The sequence below is a fragment of the Apodemus sylvaticus genome, chromosome 3 (genome assembly GCF_947179515.1).
Source record: "Apodemus sylvaticus chromosome 3, mApoSyl1.1, whole genome shotgun sequence".
Classification (NCBI taxonomy): domain Eukaryota; kingdom Metazoa; phylum Chordata; class Mammalia; order Rodentia; family Muridae; genus Apodemus; species Apodemus sylvaticus.
This window is the reverse complement of record NC_067474.1, coordinates 159,968,656-159,979,252: the sequence shown is the minus strand read 5'-3', so window position 1 is coordinate 159,979,252 and position 10,597 is coordinate 159,968,656. Positions and strand designations below refer to the sequence as shown.

Genomic DNA, 10,597 nt, shown 5'->3' with positions numbered 1-10,597 from the left:
ACTTGGGGCTCCAAATAGATAATTAATATGGTTTTGAAAAACTTTTGTAAACGTTGCAATGTTCAAATCTCAGATAATGGCAACTATGTATGCTGAGAGAAACTGAAAATGTGACTACGTAGGAAAGCTTTCTTTGAATGTTTACTTGTTCACTCTCAAATATTTCAAGATGAAGACTGGTGGGGAAGCCATAAGAATATAATATTGTGCAAAATTTTCTTTGAGATAGATATAATCCATTTCCAAAGGGAACCTAATTAAAGTGTGTAGTACACAAAATATCTAATAAAAATAAATAATAAAATTGGCAGTATTCTGTATATAAAATTCAAATTAACAAATTCAGACAGATTTTACTTAAGTGTATTTGAGAAACTGAGCCACCAAAACTGCATGTTCTTCATCCTATGTGTGTGCTTAGAGATGTGAAGTGTGCTTTGAGTATCCAGTATACATAACTCATATCAAATGTTGGTTTCATGTTTCAGTATAACAACTGACTTAAGAGTCCCTTGTGCTCTGGCTAACAACTGCTTCCCCATTGTCCTGTAAATAAAGCTGAATGATTCAACAATTTGACTTGGTTGTTTTTAGTTTGCACTTGGGATACTTAGGTGAATATATGTTGCATCTTTCCTTGAAAAGTTTCTGATGAATCATATGCTGACATCATGAATGTTTTTTGTAAACCTGTATCATAAACTTAATAGTAGTGATTTTCAATAGGTAGGCATCAACACCTTAGGTGCTGGAATGACTTTGTCACAAGGGTTGCTTAAGATAAATTGAATACATATATTTCCAATTGTCTTAGAACTGAAAAATCACTCGTTCAACACAATGTTAGTCTGCCCATATTCAAATAATTTGAATTGTATATCAGGTTTTAGCATTACAAAATTTTGAAACACTGTATTAGTGATGCTGACTTAGGTTAGCTAAAACAGGGAAGATTCTGTTCAATGTTGCAGTCTTACTGCCATACTAGTACAAGGCTAAGTTAAAAAAAAAAAAAGGTTCAAAACAGAGCCGCAGCAATAAGCCTTCTCTCTCTTTTGATTTCAAAAGAGAATAAGAGAAAAGTCTACCAAAAATAATTGGTAATATGGCTTTATAGTTTTCATGGCTAGCCATCGAGGGTGTCTTTTGTAAATCCATGGCTCTGGAGTCATTAATTCTCTTTAATTGAACAAAACTCCAATGACACACAGAACAGTGACACACATAAGCACATTTTCCAAATTATTATTGTATGCTATCTTCTTTTGCCTTAATACTCTACTACAAGGAATGAATTTGACTTCCATTCTATTCACAAATCATTTATAGAATGGTAAAACTATATATACCTCAGAATGTACATTCTGAAGAAAACCCCAACAGCTTACTATTAAGTTATCTTTATCTGAAATTCATATGTTAATCCATTGAAATTAATAGATTTGTCATACAATATGAATCTATACTCTTGAAAATATGTCCTTTGAATAGTAGATGAGGTATATGCTCATGCTCAGTTTAGAAATACAAACATCCTATAAGTACAATTGGAAAAACTGAAACAACATGAACAAGTCTTTACTCCAAGCTAATGCAATATAGTAGAATACTTACACTAAATTCAGAAAGGCTCAGAAAATTAGGATCAAAGAAAAGTGTATATTACAATGAACAAATGTACATCACTACATATTTTTCCTTCCTTTAAAAATATAAATTGTGTAACTTGTGAGAAACAAGGGATAACATTGCATTGTTCTTGATAAAGGACCTTGTTAGTAGAATCTTACTAGTTGTAGAAGCAGTAGAGATCCTTCCTTTCAAGTGATCATAGATAGTTTCTGTTGATTGCTGCATCAAGGATGTTGAAGCCCAAACACCAGGCAATTGAAAGTTATGTGTCTGGAATAACTCTTAACAGTCTGGAAATTGCAACCAACTGGATAGTTCTGGTGATTCCTATGCACATGTTCAATGGATCTAGTCCCTACAGCTTGATGACTTAGAGATCATTATCCCAAATATGCAGAGATTTCCATTGTCATGGAAAAAAATTTAAATTCTGTACAAAGAAAACCCATCTTACATATTACCCCTCATGAAACATGATTGCCTTCATTCTATAACCATTATACACACAGTTATTTTCTTGGGAACAGATGGCTTACAGGCTCAGACGTTCAGTCCATTGTCATCAAGGCAGAGACATGGCAGCATCAAGGCAGATATGGTGCAGCCTCCTGCTGAGAGTTCTACATCTTCATCTGAATGCTGCTAATGGAAGACTGACTTCCAGGCAACTCGGGTGAGGGTCTTAAGCCCACACCCACAGTGACACACCTACTCCAATAAGGCCATATCTCCTAGTAAGGTCACTTCCTGGGCCAATCATACAAACCATCACAGAGGTATTCCATTTAGGTTTCATCTACCTACTGTTGGGCTTTTCTACTAAGGTCATCCACACTGGATCTTGGGATGGCCCACATCCCACATTCATCCTGTCAGGGACTTTCTAGAGGTTTGCCTCTCCCCTCACTCCCACAGTTTCATATTTCTGTACAATCTCCTGGCACTCTGGGGCTCTGCCCTATCTTGACTCCATACCTCACCTTGCTCCCATTTCCCTTCCTCTCCCCAGTTTCATTTAGGTCCCTCCCTTCCTCTCCCTCCTGTGTTCATTTTGTCCCCACCTTTAAGTGGGATTTAAGTATCCACAGCTGGGCCTTCTTGTTGGTTTGCGAGTTGTATCATGGGTGTTCTGAACTTTTTAGCTAATATCCAGTTACTAGTGAGCACATACCATGAATGTCTGGGACTAGGTTCCTCAATGAGGATGATATTTTCTAGTCCCATCCACTAACATGCAAATTTCACAATGTCCTAATTAAAAAGCTAAGCAGAATCCATTGTGTAATTGACCCACATTTGTTCAGATGTATTGACACATAATTATCCACTTTCTTCCCCAGCTTCTTGTGAGGCAGTCCTGACAAAACTTATCACATAAACCCTAGATCTTCACCTGTCCTACTGTGACAGCAATTTGTTACTGATCTTTCTGAGGCATTGGAATGGTAGTTGACTGGGATGTGTACTCTACTCAGTTATCCAGAATGTACTAAGAAATGTGTGTTTCTAGCAACATTTATAATATTGCAACATGCACACCTTAGTAAGTAAAATTTTAAAAAATATATTTCTTAGATTTCAATCAATGAAGATGATGGGAATTTGAATTTAAATTGTTGTGGTACAGCAATGTCCTTCAGTTACACACTCAACTGCAAAGAGTGGATGTAGAAAAGCTTCTCCCACCTATGTGTCAGAAGTGTCCTGTTGATAAGATATTCAGAAGGTACAGTGATGATGCTTTCTTTTCTCTACCACATGTGCATATATGGATTAATTGGTGAAGTGTCCAGAGAATTGGTACACTATCACAGAGTATGACTACTGCCTCCTAAACCTGTGACACCTGTGACGTATGGAGATCCCTTGAAAAACTCTCTTGCCTGTGTGCCTCTATGAGATATTGTGTGAATGTCTCTGATTCTTGGTGTTTTTTGTGCATCACCAAACCCCTCCCATTTGAATAGCCAATAATCATAACCTCTACTGCATACTGCTCATTTCTCTCCTCTTCAGTTTCCTTGGCTCTTTGCTATTCTCAGACCACTCAAACTCAGCCACTTTTATAGTAATGCAAACCACACTTGTAGGTTCATAGACTGTTTTTTCCCCACAGATTTGGCAAAATTGACCATGGTTCTACATTTCAAAGTCCTCTACTTTTACTAACATTGATACACTCTATGAAAATCATCATTATTATTTGATGTGCAGTCCTTTGGGTCCCATCAGTTCTATCAAATTTCTGATCTGCTTTTTTTCTGCAATTTCCAGTGAATCATTTTGCTGGGTGGGGATAAAGTATATCCTTGATGGTTCACTATAAAAACAAGACATCAAAACATGACAATTTCAAATGGGAAGAAAGATTGTGTTTAACTCTGAGTTTATTGGTCAGAATGAAAGAATATGTTTGACGGTTACTGGTGTGATATGTGTCAGGGTCTCTGCAAACACTCATGTAACAATCCAGAAGACAAAAAGTAGTCTAGCACTCTGCAAGCATTTCAACAATGGTGGTGTGTGTGTGCTGGGTTATTCCAAATGAAATACTTGCTGCATTCAGGAAAAGGTGTCCAAGTTCCAGTGTTAACAGCTCTGAAATAAAAGGTGTCCTGGCAGTTAGAAAACAAGATTTGCTACACAGCCCCAGGTAACAATGAATCCATGCAAGAGATTTACCGAAAAACACTGAAGGGAGGCTGCCTCTGCCACTTTACTACATTTTCATTTCTGGGTGTTTGTTGTTTGTTTGTTTGTTTGTTTTGGAGTTTCTAACCACTTATTGAACTCGATTTTCATATTTTATGTTGTCCTTATTTCTTTCATGCATTATGTTATTTTCTGGCCCAGGAATCATTCCTGTCCTCTTTGAGTTGATTTACATGGTTTACAAACTTTGATCTCTTTGATCCTTAATCTAGGTTTTCAGTTCTGTATCTTGGACACAATGTAAATTGACCTCCTTATGGAATACATATATGGTTTATTGTTTGAGTCAAGGGCATTTTATCTTACTTTTACTTTGTTTTGGGAATCTCTCCTGACCATCAGAATATAGTTACTTGCTGTCTTTTGTGTATTTTTAGCCCAGCTGTCTAGACTCAAGTTGAAGCTTCCAGATCGAGGTACAGTGTCTTACAACATCCAGTTCTGGTCTAGACTGGCAGTAAAGTTGAGGAGAAGCTGTTCAGAGTGGGTTGTGGGCACCAAGCCCCTAATTCTGGCTGGACTCCACCTCTGCAGTCATCTGCCTACAGCCAGGCTTTCCCCACCCCTTGGTTACCTGGTTGTAGCCGACCAACTATAAGAAGAGGCTTCCTGACCCTTCTCACTCTGTGATCCTGCTCTCTTATCCTGCTCTCTAGCCCCCGTTCTTAATCTCTCTCTTCTTTCTCTCCTTTTCATGTGGTCATGGCTATCTCTCATCTCTCTATCTTCTCCTCTTACTTTATTTTTCTATTTCCTTTTCTACTTTTACTCTTTTTATAATAAAGCATGGAAACTATGAATTGTCCCTTCTTATTAAATTCCACCACTTAGAAACATGGAGTGGAAACTTATTAAATTCCATCACTTAGAAACACAGGCCTCAGCCTTTCTAGCCATCAGGGGAAGGTGGGCGCCACCTCTCAACCAAGCCTCCTCTCAACCAAGCCTCCTCTCATTGCAGCCAAGTCTTATCTCAGCCACATCATCTCAGCCAAGTCGCCTTGCAGCAAAGCAACATTTACAGGTATTTGGGCCTTGTAAATGGCTCCATTCTCTAGACAAAGCCCTTCATGCTAGCCAGCTAGCCGTGAGCCCCACAGGTCTGTGAGCATGAGCACTCCCATGGAGCGGCCTGCCTGTGCTCTGGGCAGTCTCCTGTGTGCCCCACAAGCCGTTCTGTGCCCCTTTCTCTTTAGTGGTGTGGTGTGGTGTGTGGTCCTGCAGGCGTTTTCCTATTTATCTTCGTGGACCCTGTCGCGTGGTACAGTTCTCTCATACGTGGGACCCACGGGCCTCTTCCAACCCTGTGCTCCATCCACCCATCTTTTTCTTTTTTTGTTTTTCTCCCCCACAGATGCTAATTAATTTAAAGATCCTGAAGTAGGTAGGCTTAGAAGAATTACATCACAGGAAGCTGCTTAATATTGGGCTGGTCCAGAAGGAGTCCCTGTGAGGGACCAGGCCTAAGTGGCAGGAACTTCCACAATTCCAACATTCTTCTGGTATCTTGGCTAACTCCTGGTCAGGAAGGAGTGGTGGGAGAATAGGATTTGAGGAACCTGAAAACTTCCTTAAGCTGCAGTTGCTGTGCTCGCCTCCTAGGACATCCAGCAGCTTGTCCTGTCTCCTGCCAGGTCAGAGGAGCTGTTGGGCTGGGAAAGGGGCAGGAGCGGAGCAGGGGTGTGGAGCAGGGGTGCATTTTCTGCTGCCACTCTCACAATAGTGTCGTGTATATCTCACCATTGTCTGGAAGTTTGAGATTCTATGAACTGTTTTATAGTGTTTTATGGTAATGTTTTAATTAATTTTATGGTTGCCAAATATGTTTCTAAAATAATCTTGTAGATCCTTTGCAGTATCTGAAGTTTGTACATGGGAGTTCTCTTTGTTAAAACCTTAATAAAGCTGCTTGAATTCAACGTCACCTATGTTTCTTAACTCCCCTTTTCCTCCATTTGACATTTAATTTCTCTGGCTCCAGGAAACTGAATAGGGATTCTTTTTTTTTTTTTTTTTTTTTGTATTTATTCGATGTATTCTTTATTTACATTTCAAATGATTTCCCGTTTTCTGGGTCCCCATTCCCCACAAGTCCCATAAGACCTCTTCCCTATCCCTGTTCCTCCATCTACTCCTTCCCACTTCCATGTTCTGATATTCCCCTATACTGTTGCACTGTGTCTTTCCAGAACCAGAGGCCATTCTTTTTGGACATCATTTAATATGTGGATTATTTCTTGGGTATTCCAAGTTTTTAGGTTAATATCCACTTATCAGTGAGTGCATACCATGATTGATCTTTTGAGACTGGGTTACCTCACTTAGTATGATGTTCTCCAGCTCCATCCATTTGTCTAAGAATTTCATGAATTCATTGTTTCTAATAGCTGAATAGTACTCCATTATGTAAATATACCACATTTTTTTATCCATTCCTCTGTTGAAGGACACCTAGGTTCTTTCCAGCTTCTGGATACTACAAATAAGGCTGCTATGAACATAGTGGAGCATGTGTCCTTATTGCAAGCTGGGGAATCCTCTGGGTATATGCCCAGGAGTGGTATAGCAGGGTGTGTCTATCCTCAGGAAGTGTCATGCCCAGTTTTCTGAGGAACCTCGAGACTGATTTACAAAGTGGTTGCACCATCTTACAATCCCACCAGCAGTGGAGCAGTGTTCCTCTTTCTCCACATCCTCGCCAGCACCTGCTGTCTCCTGAGTTTTTGACCTTAGCCATTCTGACTGGTGTGAAGTGAAATCTCAGGGTTGTTTTGATTTGCATTTCCCTAATGATTAATGATGTTGAACATTTCTTAAGGTGTTTCTCAGCTCTCCGAAGTTCTTCATGTGAGTATAAAAACTTCTATCTGTGGAATATATACAATTGGCAAAATGCTTTTCCCATTTCTGGGCTGACTTGTCTCTTTCTCCAATTAACTGTTCTTTTTGCCTTAGAGAACCTCCTATTATTTTCATTTCCAGTATTCCCTCATTTTTCTGCTTTCTTTATTGCTTCTATTTCCTTTTTTTATTAGACTTCAATGAAGTCAACAGAAACTATCAAACATGGGAACAAACTCAGGAGGAGTCTTAAAAATCCATGCTGGTCACAGGGAACACAGAATATGTCAGGAACATTGTTGAACAAGCCTACAGTGGACTTGAGACCAATAACCACAGTGCCATATGGTGGCAAGAGTTGAGTTCTTAGGATCTGAAGAAATCCCTCCCCACAGGTCCTGGCTCAAGACTATTATCAGCTTTCCCAAGCACACTACTTGCTTAGATAAGGAGGTCTGTAAAATAATTTTTTCACCTGAGGTAATTGTCATGTCAGAAGCATAAAGCCTCAGTCTGCTTACCTAGCCTTGCCATGGAAGTTTCTAGTCTCCATTCAAACCTATTTAGGCAAAGATTGATTTTAGCCTCAGAGATTCAAGGCTGAACAAGCTCACCTTTCCTAGTGTTTCCTGAACTCTTGCTAGCTGGTCATCTCAGCAGTGCTGGATTGAAATTGGTTCATTTCACCAACAGAGAAAATGTAAATTATTAATGGGGATGGGGACACTAGCTGGCTGTAAACCTTGATTGTCTCCTTTGTTATGGTCAGGAACAAACATGCCCAAGTAAAGAAACAAAAGATGTTCTACATCACAGCTTAATATTGGAGTGCTACCCAACACAGGAGAATCCTTTTACCTCCACAAAATTGACTCTAAATGGATCTTACAACTAAATGTTAAATGCTAAGGTCAAAATTTGTAGAAGATACTAAGAGTTTGACATGTTGTCAATCATGTTTCAGCACACAAGCCCTTACTCCAAATGCTTTGCACAAGTGCAGCCCCATAGTGAAATTATTCAGTGCTTATCACTTTAGGGAAGAACTAAAACTATATGAGACCACACAGGGTCCACATCTGTCTATTGCTTACCGCTGAGACACACACCACACCTACTTGCTCTGTAACAATACACTTGTTATAGAGTCTTGTATTATGTCTTATAGGTACTGGGAATCAAACTCAGTTTCTCTACAAGATCATCCAGTGTTCTAAGTAACTGAGTCATTTCTCTTCAGCCCTTAGTATAAATTAGTATTTCATCTTACATGAGACTCAAGAACAATGCTGAGAAGAGCATGAGAAAACAGGCCACTAGCTCACCTACTCTGGCAACTGAGGGTGATTTTCTGCCAAGCTATAGCAACTACAGCTTTTGTTGTGGCAAACTTGATCAGACCCTGTTTAAAACTAAAATGAAAGGCACAGAGTAGGTGGCAGCTCACACTAGGTAGCTGAGCTATGGTATGAGGATCTTCATCTCCTGGCTAGCCTGGAAGACATAGGAAGACCTACATCTAAATAAGATGGAAGGCTGGGGTGGGTGTTCCTCCTTTCCATCCCAGCACTCTTGGGTGTAGGGGAACATAGGCAGATCTCTCTTAGTTGTAATTCAGCCTACTCAGCAAGAATCAGGTCAATGCTTCTTAGTGAGACCATTTCTAAAATAACAATAATATAAGGAAAAAAAAACCAATAGTGAAATGAACTCCAGTTAAAACACACACAAGAGTTTCTTCTCTCATATAAGTCTTTACATTCATTACAAACAACATACATGTCCTCTTGGACATGTTGCATATATTTATGAGTGTTTTAATTCAACCACTGCAGCTGTGTCCACCCCAGGGTCCCTGGACCATACCTCTCAGGTCAATAGGGAACCTGAGACCTCTATGCTGCAGAGTTTGGGAGAAAATAACAATGTGGGTGGTGTTTGCAATTCCCCCGAGTAAACAGGCATTCATGTGGACTATCCAGGGTGACTGGGGGACTCCATCACTCATCCTGCTCTTCTCTCCCTAAATCCAGAGCTGTATTCCCATGCCTGCAATAGAGCAGTGGTGTGGAAACGGGAATACAAGTGTGACTGTACACTTCCACAGGGTACTCTGAGCTTTGGACTCAGAGAAGGCAGCCTGGTGTCCAAGCATTGCAGGTGACATCCTGGCCTAGGGTTTCCACTGGCTTTTGTTCTGTCCATTAAAACCACCTCTCTCCAGAAGATGCCTCTGGGAGGATATTGCTCCCTGAATGTAGGTATGGACCAAATAGTTTGAGAGGAAAGGGGCTATGAACAAAGGGGCTCCTCAATGGATGGTATGGCGTAATGAAAGGCAGCTTTGAAACAACTACCCTAGGTTAGGGGGAATTGTAGGTTCTCATTGGCCCCACAGGTGTGTAGTGTTTTCTTATCAAATGCTGCACGTTTCTTGAGTCTGTAGATCCGGGTGCCCCTTGTCATCTATGCGAGACACCATGGGATGAGCAGTGACCTGAAAATCTGGTAGAGGCCTATACTCAACAAAACTGGAAAATCTAAATTAAATGGAATGTTTTCTAAACAGATACAAGGTACATAAGTTAAATCAGGATCAGATAAACCATCTATATAATCTCATAATGCCTAAAGTATTAAAGCAGACATTAAAAGTCTCACCACCAAGAAAAGGCCAGGGGAAGAAGAATTTAGAACAGAATTCTAGCAGACTATTGAATAAGACCTAATACCAGTACTCTTCAAAAATTACATGAAATAGAATCAGAATAAATACTACTACGTAATTTGTTTGTAAAGCCATGGTTACACTGACATGTAAATCAGACAAAACTCCCAAAAAGAAAAAGAACTTCAGACCAAATTTCCTTATGAATACTGGTCAGGCAAGTGTGGGTAAGGGTTAGGGAAATGTTCTCATAGAGACAGGGACTTAGTTGACATTGGATAGGGGGTTTGCAGAGGAGAAACTGGAAAGGAGAACAATATTTGGAATGTAAATAAATCATTTAAACAAGAAAAAAAGAAATACAGAAACATCATCACAACCCTTCAGTTGTTTCATATGTCATCATAGTTTGGTGGAAGAAGAAACATACAGTAGATGAACTATTCTTTCTTCTAAATAAAACAAGAGAACAAATTAGAAACATTCATTTATACTTGAAATTGTATGGATAGTGTAAAACACTAAGCCTGTACTCCCTAGAAAAATTTTACTAATATATTCCATGTGATGAAATAAAAAATTGAGAGCAGAGGACTTTTGTCTGGAACCCAGAGGTGATCTGAAATGCAATTAAAGTGACACATGAGACATTCCTTTCACACTAATATAAAAGGACACAACTCCATCTGAAGCAAAAATTAGTAACTGATATATTTTTTGAGCATAATTTACAATAGATTATCT

General features: G+C 39.4%; 3 protein-coding genes across 6 annotated transcripts in view; 2 read left to right on the top strand and 1 right to left on the bottom strand.

Annotated features, from left to right (window-relative positions):
- The window catches only part of LOC127681600 (oocyte zinc finger protein XlCOF6-like), a 1,434,619-nt gene that overhangs the window by 1,156,517 nt on the left and 267,505 nt on the right, over positions 1 to 10,597 (bottom strand). The window lies entirely within an intron of this gene.
- Positions 1 to 10,597, top strand: part of LOC127681615 (oocyte zinc finger protein XlCOF6-like) — a 988,257-nt gene that overhangs the window by 768,693 nt on the left and 208,967 nt on the right. The window lies entirely within an intron of this gene.
- LOC127681617 (oocyte zinc finger protein XlCOF6-like) overlaps positions 1 to 10,597 on the top strand; it is a 1,149,846-nt gene that overhangs the window by 1,023,137 nt on the left and 116,112 nt on the right. The gene's annotated exons all lie outside the window — the stretch shown is intronic.